The following is a 12,230-nucleotide window of genomic DNA, read 5'->3' on the forward strand; positions in this document are numbered from 1 at the left end:
GCTCACTGTGTATGTGTCATGGCGGATGCTGTTCAGACCAGGTCGTTCGACAGACAGCGGTAATTCCGCTTTTGACCACTATGTGCTCATTGGCGTCGGCTAGATTTTATCTAGCTGGTCCGGGGTTAATTTACCTGGTACTCGGATTGGAAGCTGGGCCATGCCCACTGCCTTTAAATAGTTCTCCTGAACATTGGGCGTCACCGATTATAGCTTCTGTCTTGTGCGTTGTTATCTCGGTCTGGAGTGGTGAGCTAGTAGTTGGAGTATCGTTGCTGGTGGTGTATTTCCCTTTGTCTTATTTACTCCTTCCTATATTTGTATTTATTTTGCCCTGCACATTTATAGTGTATTCCTGAGTGACTGCGGCGTGGTGTATATTTTCCGTTATCCTTGTCTGTTCTAACTGTGGGTATTGGTGTATTATCTTTTCACTGGGTGGTGGGCTGTGGTTTCAGCCTAGGGTTAAAACAGGAGACAGGGTGAGGGTCGAGGCCTAAACATGCACACCATCAGTGTAAACTCTAGGTAGAGGGTCAGTCAGGATTTCCCTAGTCTGAGGGAAATTGCAGGGGCCCGGGTTATTAGCTCTTATCCACCTAGTTTCCCCGTGACAGTATGGGTCTACAATACAACGTCTCTTGAAGACCACGTCCATCACTGAAAGTGCTAACGATGGACATGTAAGCAACAGAACAGGACCATAGAGCAATGAAGGGTGGCCTGGTCTGATAGCTTAGGTTTTCTTTTATATCGTGTGAACAGCTAGGGACCGAGTTTATCAGATACATTAAACTCCATCTCCTTCACCACCCCTTAAAAAGGGATAATTTTGGAATGTAGTTTAAGGCCAATGTCACACTTAGCGTAGGGAAATACGGTCCATTTTTTTACAGGCGTAATACGCAGAAATGTTACCTGAACAGTGATCCGTCTGTCATCCGTGGGCAAGGTGTGGCTGCATATTTTGTGCATGTAAACCTCCGTATGTAATCCGTATGGCATCCGTACAGTGGCTTGCAAAATAGACATAAAATGGATCCATGGGCTCAAATGTTCGTGAAAACATATGCAATATATATATATATATATATATCTAATATATAAAGCTGAATGTGTGTATGTGTGTGTGTATGTATGTATGTATGTATGTCCGGGATTGGCATCTGAACCGTCGCAGCTACAGCCACAAAATTTTGCACAGTCACATGTCTGGACCCCGAGAGCATCATAGGCTATGTTGTGAGGTGAAATTTTAACCCCGCGCTTTCCAATTCACCAAACAATTTTGCCCCTATCTACATAATGGGGAAAAAGTGAAAGGAAAAGTGTTGGAGGCGTCGCAGCTACAGGCACAAAATTTTGCACAGTCACACGTCTGGACCCTGAGAGCGTCAAAGCTATGTTGTGAGGTGAAATTTTAACCCCGCGCTTTCCAATTCACCAAACAATTTTGCCCCTATCTACATAATGGGGAAAAAGTGAAAGGAAAAGTGTTGGAGGCAAATTAACAGCTGCCAGATGTGAATAAGGGGGACTTAAAGAATGAGAGCGATGGCGCCAAAGAGTATATACTGTACAGTTGCTAAGGTGGGGCCCCGACATGGGATAATCACCACACCACCACGGGGATATGAACACACATACAAAATGCGCCACACACTACCACGCGCTCGAACACATATACCACCCTCAGCGCACATTTCACCACACATACACCAACCTCGCCACATAAAAGTAGAAACACAAAAGTCGCTGCTCAAAACTCGCCACGCGCAAAACTCTCCACATGCAAAACTCGCCACACGTGCAAAACTCACCTCATGGAAAACTCGCCACACGCAAAACTTGCACACGCAGAAAAATTGCCACACGCAGAAAAATTGCCACATGCACAAAAGTTGCAACACATGCAAAAGTTGCCTCACACAAAACTTGCACATACTCAAAAGGCACCACACATAAAACTCGCCATGCGCAAAACTTGCTGCACACAACTTGCTACACTAACCTGTCACATGCAACTCGACACACAAAAAGTTGCTACACGCATGTCGCCACACAAAACTCATCTCACAAAAGTCCCTACATGCATGTCGCCACACGCAACTCAACACACACAACTTGACACACGAAACTCGCCCTAAAACACACACAAGTCTGGTATTATCCTTCAAAAATAAAAATCTGGTTAATAAGCAGACAAACTACAAGAGCAACAAATGTACCATATAGGAATCCGGCAGCTGTCAGTCACATGACCAGTCTATTATGTGTATGTGTGAGCTAATATATACTGCCAGGGGGTGGGCTTACCGTTGTCTGGGGATTTATCAGGCTGCCATTTTAGCTTACAAATACTGAGGTAAAAATACTGACCAAATAACGTGTGAACGAGGGCTAATACAGGAGGAGATGACACACAGAGATATACTATATACAGGGGAGATGACACACAGGTATATACTATATACAGGAGGAGATGACATACAGATATATACTATATACAGGAGGAGATGACACACAGGTATATACTATTTACAGGGGAGATGACACATAGGTATATACTATATACAGGAGGAGATGACACACAGATATATACTATATACAGGAGAGATGACACACAGGTATATACTATATAGAGGAGGAGATGACATACAGGTACATACTACATACAGGAGGAGATGACATACAGGTATATACTGTATACAGGAGGAGATGACACACGTATATACTATATACAGGAGCAGATTACCTACAGGTATATAGTATATACAGGAGGAGATGACATACAGGTATAAGCTATGTATAGGAGGAGATGACATACAGGTATATACTATATACAGGAGGAGATGACACAGATATATACTATATATAGGTGAGATGACACACAGGTATATACTATATACAGGAGATTACATACAGGTATATCTAATATATAAAGCTGAATGTGTGTATGTATGTATGTGTATGTCTGTGATTGGCATCTGCACCGTCGCAGCTACAGCCACAAAATTTTGCACAGTCACACGTCTGGACCCCGAGAGCGTCATAGGCTATGTTGTGAGGTGAAATTTTATCCCCGCGCGTTCCAATTCACCAAACAATTTTGCCCCTATCTACATAATGGGGAAAAAGTGAAGGGAAAAGTGTTGGAGGAAAATTGACAGCTGCCAGATGTGAACAATGAGGACTTAAAGAATGAGAGCGATGGCGCCAAAGAGTATATACCGTACAGTTGCTAAGGTGGGGCCCCGACATGGGATACTCACCACACACGGGGATATGAACACAAACACAAAATGCGCCACACACTACCACGTGCTTTAACACATATACGACCCTCAGCACACATTTCACCACACACACACCAACCTCGCCACATAAAAGTCGAAACACAAAAGTCACCACTCAAAACTCGCAACGCGCAAAACTCGCTACATGCAAAACTCGCCATATGCAAAACTAGGCTCACGCAAAACTCGCCACATGGAAAACTCACCTCATGCAAAACTTGCACACACAGAAAAATTGCCACATGTACAAAAGTTGCACCACATGCTAAAGTTGCCTCACACAAAACTTGCACATACTCAAAACGCACCACACATAAAACTCGCCACGCGCAAAACTCGCCATGCACAAATCTTGCTGCACACAACTTGCTACACTAACCTGTCACATGCAACTCGACACACAAAATGTTGCTACACGCATGTCGCCACACGCAACTCAACACACACAACTTGACACATGAAACTCGCCCTAAAACACACACAAGTCTGGTATTATTCTTCAAAAATAAAAATCTGATTAATAAGCAGACAAACTACAAGAGCAACAAATGTACCATATAGGAAATACGGCAGCTGTCAGTCACATGACCTGTCTATTATGTGAAGGTGTGAGCTAATATATACTGCCAGGGGGGAGGGCTTCCTGTTGGCTGGGGATTTATCAGGCTGCCAATAGCAACCAATCACAGCTCAGCTTCTATTTTGCTACAGTTAATTAACCTGAACTCTGATTGGTTAATATAGGCAACAAAGACATTCTCAGTATAACAAAGCTAATATATGTTAAGAAATGCTTCTATTAGCTTAGTTTTTGCCTTTTAATAATTACATTTCTATCTATTTGTTTTGTGGTTTTTGTGTGCAGAATAAATTTTTGTTAACGCATTCTATTTTGCTAACAGCAGTCATTAACCCGGGCGAAGCCGGGTAGTACAGCTGGTATATATATATATATATATATATATATATATATATATATATATATATATATATATATATATATATATATATATATACACACACAGTACAGACCGAAAGTTTGGACACACTTTCTCATTTAAAGATGTTTCTGTATTTTCATGACTATAAAAATTGTACATTCACACTGAAGGCATTAAAACTATGAATTAACACATGTGGAATTATATATACTGTACTTAACAAAAAAGTGTGAAATGACTGAAATTATGTCTTATACTCTAGGTTCTTCAAAGTAGCGACCTTTAGCTTTGATGACTGCTTTGCACACTCTTGGCATTCTCTTGATGAGCTTCAAGAGGTAGTCACCGGGAATGGTTTTCACTTCACAGATGTGCCCTGTCAGGTTTAATAAGTGGGATTTCTTGCTTTATAAATGGGGTTGTGACCATCAGCTGTGTTGTGCAGAAGTCTGGTGGATACACAGCTGATAGTCCTACTGAATAGACTGTTAGAATTTGTATTGTGGCAAGAAAAAAGCAGCTAAGTAAAGAAAAACAAGTGGCCATCATTACTTTAAGAAATGAAGGTCAGTCAGTCCGAAAAATTGGAAAAACTTTGAAAGTGTCCCCAAGTGCAGTGGCAAAAACCATCAAGCACTACAAAGAAACTGGCTCACATGAGGACTGCCCCAGGAAAGGAAAACCAAGAGTCACCTCTGCTTCTGAGGATAAGTTTATCCGAGTCACCAGCCTCAGAAATCGCAGGTTAACAGCAGCTCAGGTTAGAGACCAGGTCAATGCCACACAGAGTTCTAGCAGCAGATACATCTCTACAACAACTGTTAAGAGGAGACTTTGTGCAGCAGGCCTTCTTGGTAAAATATCTGCTAGGAAACCACTGCTAAGGACAGGCAACAAGCAGAAGAGACCTGTTTGGGCTAAAGAACACAAGGAATGGACATTAGACCAGTGGAAATCTGTGCTTTGGTCTGATGAGTCCAAATTTGAGATCTTTGGTTCCAACCACCATGTCTTTGTGCGACGCAGAAAAGGTGAATGGATGGACTCTACATGCCTGGTTCCCACCGTGAAGCATGGAGGAGGAGGTGTGATGGTGTGGGGGTGCTTTGTTGGTGACACTGTTGGGAATTTATTCAAAATTGAAGGCATACTGAACCAGCATGGCTACCACAGCATCTTGCAGCTTCATGCTATTTCATCCGGTTTGCGTTTAGTTGGACCATCATTTATTTTTCAACAGGACAATGACCCCAAGCACACCTCCAGGCTGTGTAAGGGCTATTTGACCAAGAAGGAGAGTGATGGGGTGCTATGCCAGATGATCTGGCCTCCACAGTCACCAGACCAGAACCCAATGTCACAAATCCCCTCAGTGGGAATATTCTGTGCATCATGTCACAAATATCCTCCTGTGGGAACATTCTATGAATGATGTCACAAATCCCCCCCTTGGGGACATTCTATGCATGATGTCACAAACCCCACCTTCAGTAGGAACATTCTATGCGTGATGTGACAACCCCTCCCATGTGAACATTCTATGTGTGATGTCACAACCCCCCTCGTGAGAACATTCTACGTGTGATGTCACAAATCCCTTTGGTTGGAACATTCTATGAGTGGTGTCACAACCCCCCCGTGGGAACATTCTATGTGTGATATCACAAATCTCCACCCCCTGTGGGAAAATTCTATGCGTGATGTCACAAATATCGCCTGTAGGAACATTCTATGCGTGATGTCACAAATCCCCTTGGTGGGAAAATTCTATGCATGATGACACAAATCCCTCCTCGTGGGAACATTCAATGCGTGATGTCACAAATCCACCCCAGTGGGAACAATCTGTGCTTGATGTCCCAAATCCCCCAGCGGGAACATTCTATGCATGATGTCACAAATACCCCAGTGGGAACATTCTAAGCGTGATGTCACAAATCACCCATGTGGGAACATTCTATGCGTGATGTCAGAAATCCCCTCCGAAGGAGCATTTTATGTGTGATGTCACAAATCCCTCCCATGGGAACACTCTATGAGTGATGTCACAACCCCCATGAGAACATTCTATGCGTGATGTCACAAATCCCCCTGGTGGGAACATTCAATGCGTGATGTCACAACCCCCCATAGGAACATTCTATGCGTGATGTCTAGTGTTGAGCATTCCGATTCCGCAAGTATCAGGTATCGGCCGATACTTGCGGTATCGGAATTCCGATACCGAGATCCGATACTTTTGTGGTATCGGGAATCGGAATCGGAAGTTCCCAGTGTATGGTTCCCAGGGTCTGAAGGAGAGGAAACTCTCCTTCAGGCCCTGTGATCCATATCCATGTAAAAAATAAAGAATTAAAATAAAAAATAGGGATATACTCACCCTCTGACGCGCCCTGGTAGTAACTGGCAGCCTGCTTTGCTTAAAATGAGCGAGTTCAGCACCTTCCATGATTTCACGGCTTCTGATTGGTCGCGTGCCACTCATGTGACCGCCACGCGACCAATCACAAGCCGCGACGTCATCCCTCAGGTCCTAAATTCCCTTCTAGGAATTTAGGACCTGAGGGATGACGTCATGGCTTCTGATTGGTCGCGTGGCGGTCACATGAGCGGCACGCGACCAATCAGAAGCCGTGACGTCATGGAAGGTACTGAACGCGCTCATTTTAAGCAAAGAAGGCTGCCGGTTCACAGCGGTAAGGTCCAGGCTGCGTCGGAGAGGTGAGTATATCAATATTTTTTATTTTAATTCTTTATTTTACACATTCATATGGATCCCAGGGCCTGAAGGAGAGTTTCCTCTCCTTCAGACCCTGGGAACCATCAGGGATACCTTCCAATACTTGAGTCCCATTGACTTGTATTGGTATCGGGTATCGGTATCGGCGAGATCCGATACTTTGCCGGTATCGGCCGATACTTTCCGATACCGATACTTTCAAGTATCGGACGGTATCGCTCAACACTAGTGATGTCACAACCCCCCCGTGAGAACATTCTACGCTTGATGTAACAATTCCCCCTGTTGGGAACATTCTATGCGTGATATCACAACCCCCCGTGAGAACATTATGTGCGTGATGTCACAAATCCCCCTGTGGAAACATTCTGTGTGATGTCACAAATCATCCTGTGGGAACATTCTATGCATGATGTCATAACCCCACGTGGGAACATTCTATGCTTGGCTTCACAACCCCACCATTTGGAAGATCCTATGCGTGATGTCACAAATCCCCCCAATGGAATCTTTCTATGTGTGACATCACAACCCCTCCCGTGTGAACATTCTATGCGTGATGTCACAAATGCCCCCCGTGGGAACATTTTATGCATGATGTCACTAATCCCCCTGGTGAGAACATTCTATGGGTGATGTCACAACCATCCCCGTGGGAACATTGTATGCATGATGTCACAACCCCACGTGGGAACATTCTATGCTTGGTGTCACAACCCCACCATTTGGAAGATCCTATGCGTGATGTCACAAATTCCCCCAATGGAATCTTTCTATGTGTGATGTCACAACCCCCCTGTGGGAACATTCTAAGTGTGATGTCACAAATTCCGTCCCGTGGGAACATTCTATGCGTGATGTCACAATTCTCCGTGGAAACATTCTTTGCGTGATGTGACAAATCCCCCTAGTGGGAACAGTCAATGCGTCATGTCACATATTCCCCACATGGGAACATTCTATGCGTGATGTTACAACTACCCCATGGGAATATTCTATTTGTGATGTCACAAATACCTTCCGTGGGAACATTCTATTTGTGATGTCACAAATATTGCCTCTGGGAACATTCTATCTGTGATACTACAAATCCCCCCTTTGGGAACATTCTATGCCTAATGTCACAACCCCCCTGTGGGGACATTCTATGCGAGATGTCACAAATCCCCTTGGTGGGAACATTCTATGCATGATGACACAAATTCCTCCTCGTGGGAACATTCAATGCGTGATGTCACAAATCCCCCAGTGGGAACAATCTATGCTGGATGTCCCAAATCCCGCAGCGGGAACATTCTATGCATGATGTCACAAATACCCCAGTGGGAACATTCTAAGCGTGATGTCACAAATCACCCATGTGGGAACATTCTATGTGTGATGTCACAAATCCCTCCGATGGGAACATTCTATGTGTGATGTCACAACCCCCATGAGAACATTCTATGCGTGACGTAACAATTCCCCCTGGTGGGAACATTCTATGCATGATGTCACAACCCCCCGTGAGAACATTATGTGCGTGATGTCACAAATCCCCCCCGGGGAAACATTCTATGCATGATCTCACAAATTCCCCTGGTGGGAATATTCTATGCGTGAGGTCACAAATCACCCTGTGGGAACTGTTATGATCCTTAGTGGCTGAGGATCACGAATAGACCAGCAAGTGAATAAACTAAGGACAAGCTCTAGAGAGATGGTAACTGGACTGATCGCAAATCTGAACCTATCCAACACAACTAGAGGTAGCCGGTGAACGTGCCTAAATAATTCCTAGACGTCTCGAGCCAGCCTGAGGAACTAGCTACCCCTAAAGAGAAAGAAAGACCTCGCTTGCCTCCAGAGAAATAATCCCCAAAGATATAGAAGCCCCCAACAAATATTAACGGTGAAGTAAGAAGAAGGCACATACATAGGGATGAAATCAGATTCAGCAAAAGAGGCCCACTAGTACTAGAAAGCAGAAAATAGAGCAGGGGTCTATGCGATCAATAAAAAACCCTTACAAAATATCCATCCTGAGATTTCAAGAACCCACACACCAACTAACGGTGTGTGGGGAGAAACTCAGCCCACTAGAGCATCCAGCAAGTGAGGGAATCACATTTTAGCAAGCTGGAACAGAAAACATGATAAACACTGCTGATCAAAAAATGAGCAAACAAAACTTAGCTTATCCTGGATAGACTGGGAGCAAGGTAGTCAGAAGGAATCTGAGTAGCACTGATTACATCGACAGCCGGCAACAAGTGAAAGTAAAACAGAGCTATATAGGAACCTCCCAGAGGATAACGAACCAGCTGATAGCCAGAGACCAGCAGGATAACAAACAAAGCCACCAGGGGGAGCCCAAAGCAAAAGTCACACCATACCACCAGTGACCACAAGAGGGAGCCTGAAAACAGAGTTCACAACAGGGAACATTCTATGCATGATGTCACAACCCCACGTGGGAACATTCTATGCTTGGCGTCACAACCCCACCATTCGGAAGATCTTATGCGTGATGTCACAAATCCCCCCAATGGAATCTTTCTATGCGTCATGTCACAACCCCCCTGTGGGAACATTCTATGTGTGATGTCACAAATTCCCTCCCGTGGGAACATTCTATGAGTGATGTCACAAATCCTCCCCTTAGGAACATTCTATGCGTGACGTCACAACCCCTCCCGTGTGAACATTCTATGCATCATGTCACAAATGCCCCCCGTGGGAACATTTTATGCATGATGTCACAAATCCCCCTGGTGAGAACATTCAATTCGTGATGTCACAACCATCCCCGTGGGAACATATTATACATGATTTCACAAATCCCCCCAGTGTGAACATTCTATGAGTGATGTCACAAATCACCCAAGTGTGAACATTCTGTGCGTGATGTCACTAATCCCCCGGGGGAACTTTCTATCCGTGATGTCACTAATCCCCCTGTGGGAACTGTCATGATCTCAATGGCAAGAGAACATAGCATAAGCATATATAGGAACTAGCTCTTGGAAGATGGGAACTGAGCTGACCATGAACTAAACCTAACGCACAACTAGCAGTGGCCGGGTAGCATGCCTACGTTGATTCTAGATGCCCAGCCCAGCCGGAGGACTAAATAAAGCTAGCAGAGGAAAATATTAGTCCTAGCTCACCTCTAGAGAAATACCCCGAAAGGAGACAGAGGCCCCCCACATGTATTGGCGGTGAGTTGAGATGAAATAACAAACGTAGTATGAAAATAGGTTTAGCAAATTTGAGGTCCACTTACTACATAGCAGAAGACAGAAAGGACACTTTCATGGTCAGCTGAAAACCCTATCAAAAACACCATCCAGAAATTACTTTAAAACTCTGGCATTAACTCATAACACCAGAGTGGCAATTCCCGTTCACAAGAGCTTTCCAGACACAGTAACGAAACTACAGCTGTGAACTGGAACAAAATGCAAAAACAAACATGGACAAGAGTCCAACTTATCTAGTAGTTGTCTAGGAGCAGGAACAAGCACAGAGAGGCTTCTGATAACATTGTTGACCGGCAAGCAACTAACAGAGCAGCAAGGTTATATAGCGACTCCCACATCTTGATGGGAACAGGTGAACAGAGAAGATGAAGACACCAGTTCAATTCCACCAGTAGCCACCGGGGGAGCCCAGAATCCAAATTCACAACAGTACCCCCCCCTCAAGGAGGGGGCACCGAACCCTCACCAGAACCACCAGGGCGATCAGGATGGGCCCTATGAAAGGCACGAACCAGATCGGAGGCATGAACATCAGATGCATTCACCCAAGAATTATCCTCCTGGCCATATCCCTTCCACTTGACCAGATACTGGAGTCTCCGTCTGGAAACACGAGAGTCCAAGATTTTCTCCACAACGTACTCCAACTCACCCTCAACCAACACCGGAGCAGGAGGCTCAACGGAAGGCACAACCGGTACCTCATACCTGCGCAATAATGACCGATGAAAAACGTTATGAATAGAAAAGGATGCAGGGAGGTCCAAACGGAAGGAAACAGGGTTAAGAATCTCCAATATCTTATACGGGCCGATAAACCGAGGCTTAAACTTAGGAGAAGAGACCCTCATAGGGACAAAACGAGAAGACAACCACACCAAATCCCCAACAGAAAGCCGAGGACCAACACGACGGTGGCGGTTGGCAAAAAGCTGAGTCTTCTCCTGGGACAACCTCAAATTGTCCACCACCTGCCCCCAGATCTGATGCAATCTCTCCACCACAGCATCCACTCCAGGACAATCCGAAGATTCCACCTGACCAGAGGAAAATCGAGGATGAAACCCCGAATTACAGAAAAACGGGGACACCAAAGTGGCAGAGCTGGCCCGATTATTAAGAGCGAACTCCGCCAATGGCAAAAAAGCAACCCAATCATCCTGGTCAGCAGACACAAAACACCTCAGATATGTCTCCAGGGTCTGATTAATCCGCTCGGTCTGGCCATTCGTCTGAGGATGGAAAGCGGACGAAAAAGATAAATCTATGCCCATCCTAGCACAGAATGCCCGCCAAAATCTAGACACGAATTGGGTCCCTCTGTCAGAAACGATATTCTCAGGAATACCATGCAAACGAACAACATTTTGAAAAAACAGAGGAACCAACTCGGAAGAAGAAGGTAACTTGGGCAGAGGAACCAAATGGACCATCTTAGAAAAACGGTCACACACCACCCAGATGACAGACATCTTCTGAGAAACAGGCAGATCTGAAATAAAATCCATCGAGATGTGCGTCCAAGGCCTCTTAGGAATAGGCAAGGGCAACAATAATCCACTAGCCCGAGAACAACAAGGCTTGGCCCGAGCACAAACGTCACAAGACTGCACAAAGCCTCGCACATCTCGTGACAGGGAAGGCCACCAGAAGGACCTTGCCACCAAATCCCTGGTACCAAAAATGCCAGGATGACCTGCCAACGCAGAAGAATGAACCTCAGAGATGACTCTACTGGTCCAATCATCAGGAACAAACAGTTTATCAGGTGGGCAACGATCAGGTCTCTCCGCCTGAAACTCCTGCAAGGCCCGCCGCAGGTCTGGAGAAACGGCTGACAATACCACTCCATCCTTAAGGATACCTGTGGGCTCAGAGTTACCAGGCGAGTCAGGCTCAAAACTCCTAGAAAGGGCATCCGCCTTAACATTCTTAGAACCCGGTAGGTATGACACCACAAAATTAAACCGAGAGAAAAATAATGACCAGCGCGCCTGTCTAGGATTCAGGC

The sequence above is a fragment of the Ranitomeya variabilis genome, chromosome 2 (genome assembly GCF_051348905.1).
Source record: "Ranitomeya variabilis isolate aRanVar5 chromosome 2, aRanVar5.hap1, whole genome shotgun sequence".
NCBI lineage: Eukaryota > Metazoa > Chordata > Amphibia > Anura > Dendrobatidae > Ranitomeya > Ranitomeya variabilis.